The sequence below is a fragment of the Malurus melanocephalus genome, unplaced genomic scaffold, assembly GCF_030028575.1.
Source record: "Malurus melanocephalus ecotype Western Australia unplaced genomic scaffold, MMel_1.1 scaffold_177, whole genome shotgun sequence".
Taxonomy (NCBI): Eukaryota; Metazoa; Chordata; class Aves; order Passeriformes; family Maluridae; genus Malurus; species Malurus melanocephalus.
This window is the reverse complement of record NW_026623409.1, coordinates 1,126,424-1,138,242: the sequence shown is the minus strand read 5'-3', so window position 1 is coordinate 1,138,242 and position 11,819 is coordinate 1,126,424.

Genomic DNA, 11,819 nt, shown 5'->3' with positions numbered 1-11,819 from the left:
TTTTCTCTTTCTTTTTCCCTGTTCCTCCTCTGGCAGTAAAAATGGTCTGTTTTTTTTTTTTTTTTTTTCTCTTTCTTTTTCCCTGTTCCTCCTCTGGCAGTAAAAATGGTCTGTTTTAACAAGCTTTCACCAATTTAGGATTTCAGACTTTGGTAYAGGAGATCTGTATGGTGTGGTTTGCAGTCTAATAAATGTTAATGCTCCTCCAGACTCTTCCCCAGCTAAAGGCCTGAATAAGCAGAGAGGCATTTTTCTGATGCCCTTTCCCCATTGCTGGAGCAAATTCCTGAATTCTTTTGACATCATTTGCACTCAAATGGAAAARCAGCAATGCAGCATTTTCATTGCTTACCATCCACTGCCTGTTCATGTATTCTTAAAATCCAGGACATGTGATAGGGATTTTATTACTATGTGCAAATAAAAGATATGAAACTTTGGAGGGTAAGATAGCACCAGGCTACATTGATTTGACTCACCACTTTAATTGCAGATTAGATCAGCAAGTGGGAAAGCTTCATTCAGATAATCAATTTCTGCCTTGTTTTTGTACTCTAGGTCACATTTTTCTGCTCATCCCTCCCTGACAGATTTTTTCCCCCTCTCTTGGTAACCAAATTAACATATTTTCACACAACTACACCACTTTTAAACTCTGTTTGGCCATGCCATCCTCCTCAGATGCATCATATTCAGGGGGCCTAGTGTTCATGAGCTGTTTATGTGCCCTTTTCCACGCCCAGGTGAGTAACCCCAGCCCGCTGGAGGGCATGAGACAGCCAGTCCCTATGAGTGTGTGACCAGCCCCTCCCTCCCTGCCATTGTCCCAAGCAGCTCCTGGCATCCCCTGCCTATGGAGCTGTGTGCTATCTCCACCCTTCTCACAGTTCTCAGGTGAGAGAAGGTGAACCATTCAGTAGGCAACCTGTAAGATCAGAAAAGGTGGCTGCCACCAGCAGCATCAATATGTTGAGTTTTTCTGAATACACATATGTTTTAAAGCCATTGCCAGCCTGACAATTTGCTTGAGGCCCTTGAAATGTTATGTTTCTTATATTAAGAGATACTAAAATGTTGTCTGTCTGTTCTTGTTAGGTGGCTGTTCATTGGTTCATGATTTGCAGCAAGTTTCATTTGGATGGAAAATGGAATCCAAGCAGTTATTTAGAATCCTCTCAATTAGCTGGCAATACATTTAACATGCTGAAGAAATTAAGTTGACTAAAACATTTTGATTAAGCCTGTTAATGAAACAAAGTATTCCTGATAGGTTCTAATCCAGCAAGATTTTAGCACTCGCACATCTTATCACCATACAGTCATTTTTCCACATAAAGCAGGAATGTCTTTTATATGGCAGTGGGTTTAAATGTGAAGTAACAGTGCATGTGGAATGCAATTATAAGAATAAACTGAAACCAAGGATTTCTTTACCTTCATGGAGAGGTGCCTGCTGGCCATGGCAGGGTGAGCAGTTCAAAGTAACTGGTTTSTGGTTTCTTCTGTTCAGTGACTTCATCCATTTCAGTGGTTTGGCTTTCCTTAAACTTCACCAGCAAACATGGCCTGCTTATGACTTTCCATAACTGGAGTTGCTGCAGGAGTAGTAAACAATAATGATTTAAGTTGATTCAAGTAGATCTCCACAATTTCAAATATTTTTACATTTTTTTTGTTTTTTAATAAAAAGGCTCAGTTTCCAAAGGGACAAATTCAGCCATCTTCTTGTCCATGTGGGATGTCTTAAAATGCAATTGCAGCAATGCCCAACTGTTGTTTCAGATTTCAGTCGTGCAGAAAAACTTCCACCYATCTCTGCCCTTGTTCCAGCCCCAAGGGCTGACCAGCCCTACCAGCAGGCACAGCTTGAGTGGCTCCAGCTAAACCACAGRAACAGCCACCTCAGGGCAAAAGGTGTCCCAGTCCCCTGGTGAGAGTCACATGTGTAAGTGCGTGCAGCACTGCCCTTGTTGTACCCAAGCATCCCCCTCCTCTCACAAGTCTTGCCTGAACTGATTTTGTGGAGAAGACGGACTGATGGAAAAGGGTTTTTCTTCAGCATTTCTCAGAATAACTCTGCATTTGACTGTGGGTAGCACATCTATTTTGAAGATGCTCTGCCTAAGTTGATTTGCACAGTTTCCTCTATTATAGACTAGCCATAGGCCTATTTATGTATAGAAACAGTTTGCTGTGCCAAGCTTTACAGTATTTTTTCTCCTTCGAAGTCCATTTACTTGAGTTGTCAAAAAAAAAAAAAAAAGTTCAAAAATCCATGCATGTCTACTTTCTTTTTTTTTTTTCATTTGGGAACTAAGAGAAACATTGTCTGGAAATGCATGTGATGGAGAGCACATATTTTCAGTAATTGCCTATGCTTCATTATTCAGTATGCTAGCTGCTGAGTCAGAGAGATCCTGTGGAAAACACAGCTGCCCAGGAATGGACATCTTGATGGGATGAAGGCTTCTGATGRCAACTGCGGATTCAGCTGCTGCTGCTGAATGATGACATCTTGGGTCTGTCTGGTTATTTACAGTTTGTCATATCCACACAAATACATGTACTATCAAAAGGAAAAGAAAATTGCTGATGCTTGCCTTACAAACAAAAGCTGCCATGTTGCAGACAGACGTGTGAACAAAAAGTAGTCAATTGTACACCCAAACCCTGTTGTCAGAAGATAAGATGATTAATAAAACTAATCATCAGTTAGGCAACAGCTACCTSTGGTTTATGTGAGAAGGGTGTGTATATAAATTGAAAAGTCTCTGTTTAGCTATTGCTTCCTATTCCCACTGCTTACATTCCATTTTCTTTTGTATTTCCATTACTTCTAGCATAGTTATGCCTTCTGCTGCCAAAGTCTTGCAGGAATTYACAGGAAAGGGGGGAAGATGTTGAAATGTTACAAATGCATTGGCTGTATTCACCCTTGCTCCAAACTTGCTGTAAATGACAAAGACCTTGTGAATGGACTGATCTTCCTCCCCCTCCTTGTGTTTGCCTTTATTAGGACTGAAAAATACTGGGTACTCCTTTGGACAAGAGAAAGAAAGGGCAAGATGACAAGGGTGGAAGACCAAGCTGATGCTGCATATATTGAGGATGCTGTCACAGCCATGGCCTGAGCTAGCCTGACTTGATCTCRCAGCATTGTTGTAAATGGAACACAAAATTCATTGCTACCATTGTCATGTGCCTGGGAGGAGTGGAAGTTGAAGAAAAAGTAGGTTGAAAATACCTTGCTAAAGGGATTTGTGCAAGAGTTTTGATGGGATGATTTGCCTTGCTAAGTTTCATGTCGCTCTGTAAGTAAGTTTTTGTGTGCTCTGTGTAGTCGAGGTACCCACATTTCCCTAGTATTTTGGGCACATGCTGGTGGCAGCAGGAGATGGAGTGAGGCTGATACATTTTGTTCTTCTGTGTGCTGCTGGACGTAGTTAAATAGCACGTTTTTTAAAAGGCACAACTAACTGAGACAACTGATGGGATATCTCAGAAGGAATCATATAAATCTGACTTGAAATCCTACAGAAGCTGTAGGTTCTGGTACCTCTGACTGTGACTTTAATTCTCATAAACTGTTGTAAAAACAGGGCCTTGTGAAGGGTGAGTGTAAAAATGCACTAAATATCATGTTGAAGGTTTTCCATGAAAATTTTGACCTGTGTTTCTGCTCAAACGCAGCTAGCTTTGTTATAGGATGTTGTGTGAAAACCTTTGAGGCACATTTGTATGGGGTCAGGTGTGAAGGAAAATATGCCTTGCATTTTGCAAGTAAGATATAACTGTCCACTCCTTTGCCACCCCAGTCAGCCCATAAATTCTGCCATCACCCCTCCATAACTTGGGAGTTGGCTTTTTCCTCCATACCCCTGACACCTCCTTAACATTTTCCTGCTCCTAGACATTAGAAACCACTAACAAGCATCTGCTCAGGAAAATAGCTACCAAATACTTCAAAGAGCAGTGTGGGTTTTACTCCAGTTCTTCAAATAAGTATCAAGATTATGATGGTCTGCTAGGAACACAGAGCCWGTGACATGAGCCCTGGATGCTCATCACACATAACAAAGATGACAAGAAACTCAGTAAGTATATGGGACACGTACCAAAATTGTCAATTACGTCACAGCCACAGGCYGTGCCACCTGTGCTTTGGGAAGCTGAATGGGAGGAGATGTTTGGGAGTGGTTTGCACAGAGGAGATGACAGCAGAGCCATTGATGGGACTCAGGTGAAAAGGACACAAAGGTGAGACAACATCCAGTGATGGCAGCCACAGTGTTCTGCCAGCTGAATCACACCATAGCCATCACACACAGCAGCCCAGCACAATCAAGATGAGAGGTCATCTGTGTGAAGCTTTGAATGCCCTGAGAGATGCTGGCAGCTGTCACCCTGTCCTTCACAATGTAAGAAGTGTTATATTTAGGTATGCACTCATTGTGTAATCAGGGAAAAGAGAGTCATTTGGATCTGGATGGTGGAGAGCAATGGCAGAAGAGAAGGACAGGGTTGGGGGCCACTCAGCAGCTGCAGGGTGTGGTGGTTTCCTGGTTCTTTTCAAAAGTGGAACCAGTGGGTCTTAAGACAAGGGACATCACCAGTTCCCACTGGGAGTAAAGTTACTGATTGAGCCAGACCCCAAGAAGTCACTTCCAAAGACAACTCTTATAACCCCATCTTACTCCAAATTAATTTTTCYGGTTTATGCAAGACACTAAGATGCTTTACCTCAGAAACAGAGTCAGATTTTTCTTGCATACTACTGAGACTGGACTCAACATCATAAACAAGATGGTGTAAACTAGAAAATAAATCCCCTGATTAACCATTAGCCAGTCAAAATACMAGGCTTGGTGGTTGATTAATCCAGCCAGTGAACTCACCTCGTAAATGCCATCATGAGATTTTGAGGGGCAGTAAATATACTGCAGCTGTGTCTGTGCTAGCAAGTATTACAGCCTGGGAGCAGATCCATAATGCAGGAGAGTGCTGAGGTTGCAATGTGCAGTGTCTGCYTTTCATCTGAGAGGAAGCCACCTCTTGTGCCCTCTTCAGATGCAAACCACAGCAGGGTAAGTAGGGATGATTTGGGCATTCACTTTGTAAGTGCTCTCCTGACCTGGGCTAACTAYTAATGTGTAGGCACCTTTCGTGAACTGGCCCCATTCCAGCTTCTCTACAAAAATACTGGGATAAGAAACACATTAAGAAATATTGCTTAATCCCAGAAGCATAATATTAGGTCTTATGGAGACATTCTTAGTGTGGAATTAATATATGAATCATACTGAATAATAATAACACAGGATAAAATACCTAAGACAACCATTTAAAAAAAATTTCTTTTCCTCAGGAGAAACTCATATTCTCACAAGCTTTAAGGCATGAACAGTATTTCTAATTAATACACACAAATCTCCGTCTTATAAGGTGCTAAGTGTCTATGCCAATTCAAAGGAAGGCTGTCAGCAGCACAGCTAGGACCAGGCTCCAGACTTTTCCAYCTGATTTTACCAGCAGCCTCATGCCCACAACATCAGCAGAGGGCTTGCCCGTGCAGGAAGGTATCCCAAGAAGCTGAGGCTGGGATCCAATCTGATTTCCAGAGAACAGCTTTTAATTGCAGATCAATGACCAATGCTGTTTGCTTTTAGAAGCTTAGGCTAACCTTGGGAAGRAGATTTCTTTGCCATGGGGTGTTGACCTGGCCAATGCCATTGCTGTCACTGCCTGCACTCAGTTTTTCATTATTCTTCCCCTAAAGCAAGTGACTGTGTCAGAAATAAGGGATGCTTCCAACATCAGTGTGGACTTACAGAACAATTGCAGCAGAAGTCTGGGCCAGTACTGTGCTTGRGAAAAGACCCTCAGGGGTCATCTGTGCCAGATGCTGCCCTATCTGTGTCAGTTCACACCAGTGCTTGTACCAGTATTATTTTTTTTTTTACCTCATAGACAATACAGCCAATTTTTTTCTCTACTTCTCCCCTCCTTTAGAAGGAAAGCAAATCACTGCAGCTAAAATCAGAAGTCCTCRAAAATCTGCTTGTGCCCAGAAAGCTAAGTATCAGAGCTTGCTTAAAGCTTAGGAAGAAGTGGCATCTTTTTCAATAAATTTACATCTCTAAATAGATGATAAGTGTTGAATCAATTTCCATATGTTTAAAATAGCAGAGCATTAAGGATTCTGGCACTTCAAGCAATCAACTAATTTGGGACTATTATGAGAATATCTTTTATATTAGTGGAGCAATTCATCTGAAAATCAGGGACAGTCTGTAGCTCTATGCCCTCTCAATATCACAAAGGAACACAAATTGACAGAAAATCCTGTTTGTTTGCCAGAAGAGATTATGGTGCCTTCTGACATTCAGGTCTTTGCAAAGTCACCTTTCAGCTTTTAATAAACCAATTCATAATGTCTCCTCCACCTGCCTTCCCTGGCCTCATGSTCTCATGGATACACAGATGCAGCGATAAACAAGAGCGTTGGCAGAYGCTTCCTGGTGAAAAAGGCAGAAACTTACATACCAGCTTCTGTGTCCAAAAAGGATGCAAGGGCAGAAGCTATCCAGTACTCTGCTCCCAATTTCTCCCATCCCTGTATCCAGTCTGGGCTCACTAAGCCTCATCTGTGGCCATGCTGGCTGGCTGCTTGCTGAGCCTCAGCTGACCAGCCCTAAACAAAGTTCACAGCTCTTCATTCTTACCATTGTGTCTGAGTCTGAAACACCRTTTCCAAAAGGACACTGAGTGTTAAATGTGTGTGCAGCCTGAAMTTCAGAAAGCTTCAAGGAAAATCAGCTTCTTTCAAAATCATCTGGTGCTGGTTTTACCTGCACGTGGTAAGATGAGGGCTTTGTAACAACCAGGCTTGGAGGGTCAGAATAAAGGGAAGATGAATGAGAAGCTTCAGATGAAGGGATCCACAGTTAATCCAGCCTCGTGTCACCCTCAGCTTGCTGAGTCATCAATCATTTCCATCATATTTCAATACAYCACTCACAAACGTGACATGCCATTGCTCTAATAAGTGCATGGCATTATCAAGCCAGTGGAGACACGGWGCTGTTCCTGCACAGCACCCAGCAATGTGGTGTGATACTGCTGCCCTGGGTGTCAACAGCAATACAGACTTCAAAAYTGCCTGCCTGCAGGACCAGGAAGATTGACAGGGCATCAGCATATTCTCCCTCACACTGAACACATGATCTTCCTATTCCTAAAAAGCAGTGACTAGGAGGAGGACTGATTCAGGGGTTGTTTGATGCCTTTCTAAAATTTAAGTTCATGTTTTGGAGCTGGCATTGCCACCAGGGAAAGCTGCTAATGAAGTAAGTGGATTTTGCMTAGCTCAGATCTTCATCACTATTTATGTGTTTAATTTCTTACTGCCAAAGAAATAGGACGTTCAACCACTGACTTCAAAAGGAGGATTTGTGGAAGCAGCAGTATCTGTATTCTATATAGATTTTTAACTAACGTTTTAACTTCATTGAGAAACCATGCATTTCTAACTCACTTTCCCTTTACAACATGTTCTTGGCTTGGATTATTCCTTCAAGTTTTCTTGCTCTTTCTTCAACTCCATTTACCATCTGATAAAAAAAAAAAAAAAAAAAAAAAAAAAAAAAAAAAAAAAAAAAAAAAAAAAAAAAAAAAAAAAAAAAAAAAAAAAAGAAAGAGAACCCACAGGAAAGAGGACAGCCACAGCTGTGCTCCTCATTAAAGACAAGATAAACACAGACTGCTGTCTGGAAAGCTGAGTGTCCTCAGGAGCAGGGAAGTCAGGTGGGGGAACAGTTTGCAAGATACCAACATGTTGGCTCCTGGCCTCCAGCCTAAAACTGATCTGTTGGCCAACAGTCACTCAGCTTGAGTCCCTGGAACAACACCCTGCTGCTTTGCTGCTGCAGGACATGTAATGCTGTTACAGACTCGGTGGAAATGCTGTGAGGGTGCAAACACCRTTGAAAGCCCTGCACAGACCAGGCTTTTGCAGGCGCGGCTCTTTCAGCACCTCTCTCAAGCAAGTGCAAGTGTCAAGGACATTCTGGATGCGTGAAAAGTATGTTCTGAATGAGCCAGTACTGGTAACAGTAAGAAATTTTTACTTTTTAAAGATCCCCCTCACCTACTCTATTTTCCCTACAATTTCTTGATGCTTTTGTTTTTTGGAAGACGGGAACCAGTCTTTCCTTTGGAAAGGAAATTTGGAACTGCAAATACAGTGTAGAGATGCAAGAGAACAAGCTGACACAGCAYAGCAACTAAGGGTGTATCTCTTATAATTTACTGGAGCTCACCCTCCTGACCTTTCTGTATTTAGATCAGCAGGGAGGGTGTGTAATGAGGGCTGCAGGAGGGCAATCGGGTTCTTACAGCTGGTCAGGCAAATTAATGYGAATTGCTTGGCAGTTCACCAAAAGCAGACCAATGAGGGCTCTTCATCAGAAAAAAAAAAAAGAGGAAAAGAAATCTTGCATGTAGTCCGTCCATGGGCAGGATTTGTCAGATTTCTAACCTGCTGCAGAAGAAAGCAGTGGTTCAGTGTTTCAGAAAGACACCACAGCTGCAGGCAAGTTGCTTTTGTCTGACACATTTCAGAAACCTTTCTGCTTCCCCACCTTCCACAGCTTCTCGCTTCATTTTCCCTCCACGCCTTTTCCCAGCGTCATTGTRTCCAGGAGGAGTAGAGAAATAGTAAACACCTAGCAAGATACTCTGCCCTTCCTTAGCCTTCTAGACCACTCTCATAACCAGGCACTGCAGAGGCAAAGACTTTTGTAAAGGTAACTCCTGGGAGCCAGGTACTTTGAACAGGGTACTTTCCCCTCCACACCCCCTCCAATCCATGCAAATGGCAGAAAATTGGTTTATCCACTCAGCCCTCATGTGGACATTCCAATCCGACCTGACTCTTTAATTTCTGAGGAGGTGGARAACCTGCATAAATCAGAAGTCACCTGTAAAATGTATATTTTTGTTCCAACTAGCATAGTTGTGGCAGTGCACRTGCTCTCCCTTCCTAATGTTCTCCATATGCTCTTCAAAGTGAAATGCCTTTTCCAGCAGGTGATAGTTATTGGCTTTGGGGCATGGATGCTCATGGGTGTTTGGAGCAAGTAGGAAGAAAAAACATACGTGTGATTTCAGTACACTTTTTCAGAAAAGCTCAGGCATTGTACAGGACTGTTGGCCATCTCATCTCATCAAAGAAGCAGTGGATTCTTTTGATTTTGACTTGCAGAGAGGCATAAGGGTGTCATGAGCATTGCACTTGCCTCGCATCCATATTGCCATCCCTCAGCCCCTGACATCAGCACAATGGTCAAGGGCACTGAGCCCGGCTTGCTCTGCAAGCAGCACTTCTGCAGGTTGCTTTCTAGCGCTGCCAAAATCACTACCCCTTACCAGGTTGTTTTTATAATCTGCTTTTGGGGTACAGGTGTTAGAGCAAAGAGACTCATCACAKATAAATAAACAAATAATCACATCTGTCTGATTTGAATGGCTGCACTATCAGACATGACAAAGGATTTTGCACCACATGCTGCAATAAGATATTTAAAATCTCACTCGAAACCTGTCAGGTTCCCTACTCCACGGAAGGGAGATAACGAACACCACATACTTCAAAGTGACGTTTTAAGGACTGAAAAATGTTCATGTGGGGCTTTGAAAATGCACATAAATCATAGGTGTTAACATTGAGACCCTGTTTATTTGAAATTGTCCCTGTTTGCAATGCAGCCTTTACCTCCCCTTTCCGCTATGGGCCAGGGCACTGCCAAACAGGAGGACATGGCTGCCTGGCTTCCCACCTTGGGAGCCCCAAACCCAACAGCCCCAACAGCAACAGAAAAGGCCAAGGCTTCACTCCCACCACCACATCCTCATCCAGTGCCAACATGGTCTTTGGGGTGAATGGAAAACAAAGCCAGATCTCAGGGAAGCACAAAGAGACAGTGGGATTGGGATTGACCTTGGTGGCTGAGCCCTATGCCAGGGGAGATGTTTGCCCAAATGGTGGCTCCCTGCCCGCTGATTGCAGGCAGGCAGTAAATGTCCCTTATAAGGAGAAAATATTTTCTCATGTCCTATTTTCATGCTAATTACTTAAATGTATTTGGAAAAGATAGCACCAAATATCCAACAATGAGAGAATGTTAAAGTGGAAAAGTCYTGCACAGGGCTCACAGCTCTGCCAACGCCTGGAATCCCGACAGCCTACGGTAACATTTCCTTTTCTATCTCTGCCTGCTTCAGGAAGTGTCAAGAAATTTAAGATTTCCTTTCCAGCTATTCAGTACTCACTGCTCCAGCTCCAGGCTGTCTGTAGAGCCACAGGTTTTCCACAGGTGCAGATATTACTTCACTCACCTTCACATAGGCATGTGCAATAGGTAGGAGACTGATGTAGCTTCATTTTCCCCTGGAGAAGAGACATGTACCAGGACCAGGATAAGTACCTACAAGAGCACACCCCGGTTCTGAGATTTGAGACACCTAGCCCAAGAGATTTGGAACACTGGTAATTTGTACCATGTTTTGCACATTCAGAGCACAGCTTAATAAGGAATGTTCAGCACTTGCCACTCTAATAGAACCCCAGGAACAAGGGCATTATCTAGAATATCTGTGCAGAATAAATGAAAAATCCTTCGCTGGAAAAAACAGCAAGAACTTACATCCCACATGCACAAAGGAGCTGAGTTACTGTTGCACAAGCACTCATGTTGCTGGCGTTTCCTGATACCTCGGAGCTCCGCTGCAAAGCTGGTTCAGGATTTTCTCTGTGGTATCATTAGCAGCGAGTTTTGCTGCACCCACGCCCACCTCTGTGACAAGACAGCAGCAGGAGACAGAGACCGTGGGGCTGAGCACAGCCGTGTGGGTGCTGAGAGCGTGCCTCAGGTCAGCTGGAGGTAGGGGGAATATGTCCTTGTCACAGCTCTGCTGGTGCTGCCATGCTCAGTCACATTCTCTCTGCAGCTTAGAATCAAGGAATCCTTATTGTCACCATGCTCTAACTGAGCCAATCTCGGTGTCATTAAGGTTGGAAAAGACCTCTGATGACCTCACCATTACTTTGGAGCGGTCGAATGATTTATGCACCAATGCATACATACAATGGGAGTGTATGATATGAGACACTGACCCCGTCAGCTGGCTTTTGGTACCTGCCACGGAAACGCAGGGGAACACCACTCAGGAGACCAGCAAAAGCCACTGGGCTGTTTTAGAAGCCCGAGTTYTCTGTCTGTGCAAACTTTCCTGCCCACTGCCACGCATGGGCTCTCTGCTTCCTGTTCACCTCTATGAATTCCCACGGCATCCAACTAAAAAACATCCAGGCCTGTGGGGATTTGTTTTTCTTTGTGGCACCATGCACGCCAACGCAAATCTAAGGCCCTTTATAAATGCAGATCAGCTCTCATATCTCTTATGCCTYGGCTGGACATATAGATGATCCCTTGGGATAAGCTTGGAAGAGTAACGTGAACCTCACTGCAAACCCACAGATCCACGGTAACAGGATGGKGAGCCGGTGGAACCTCCGCAAAGCTTTCCAATGCCACGGGGTGAATCTGTCTGCATTGGAACACCCCAACAGCCCACATTTGGGCGSCTCCCACGGAACCCAGCGCGGGGGATACTCGTGTGTTCAGCCCAATGGGCAGCGCCAAGATTCCGGCCCGGTTCGGGGAAGAGGGATGGAAGCGGGGACGCGAGGTACGGTCTCGCCGACAGCGCCTTCATGCGTGGGCTCTTCTTTTTTTTTTTTTTTTTTTTTTTTTTTTTTT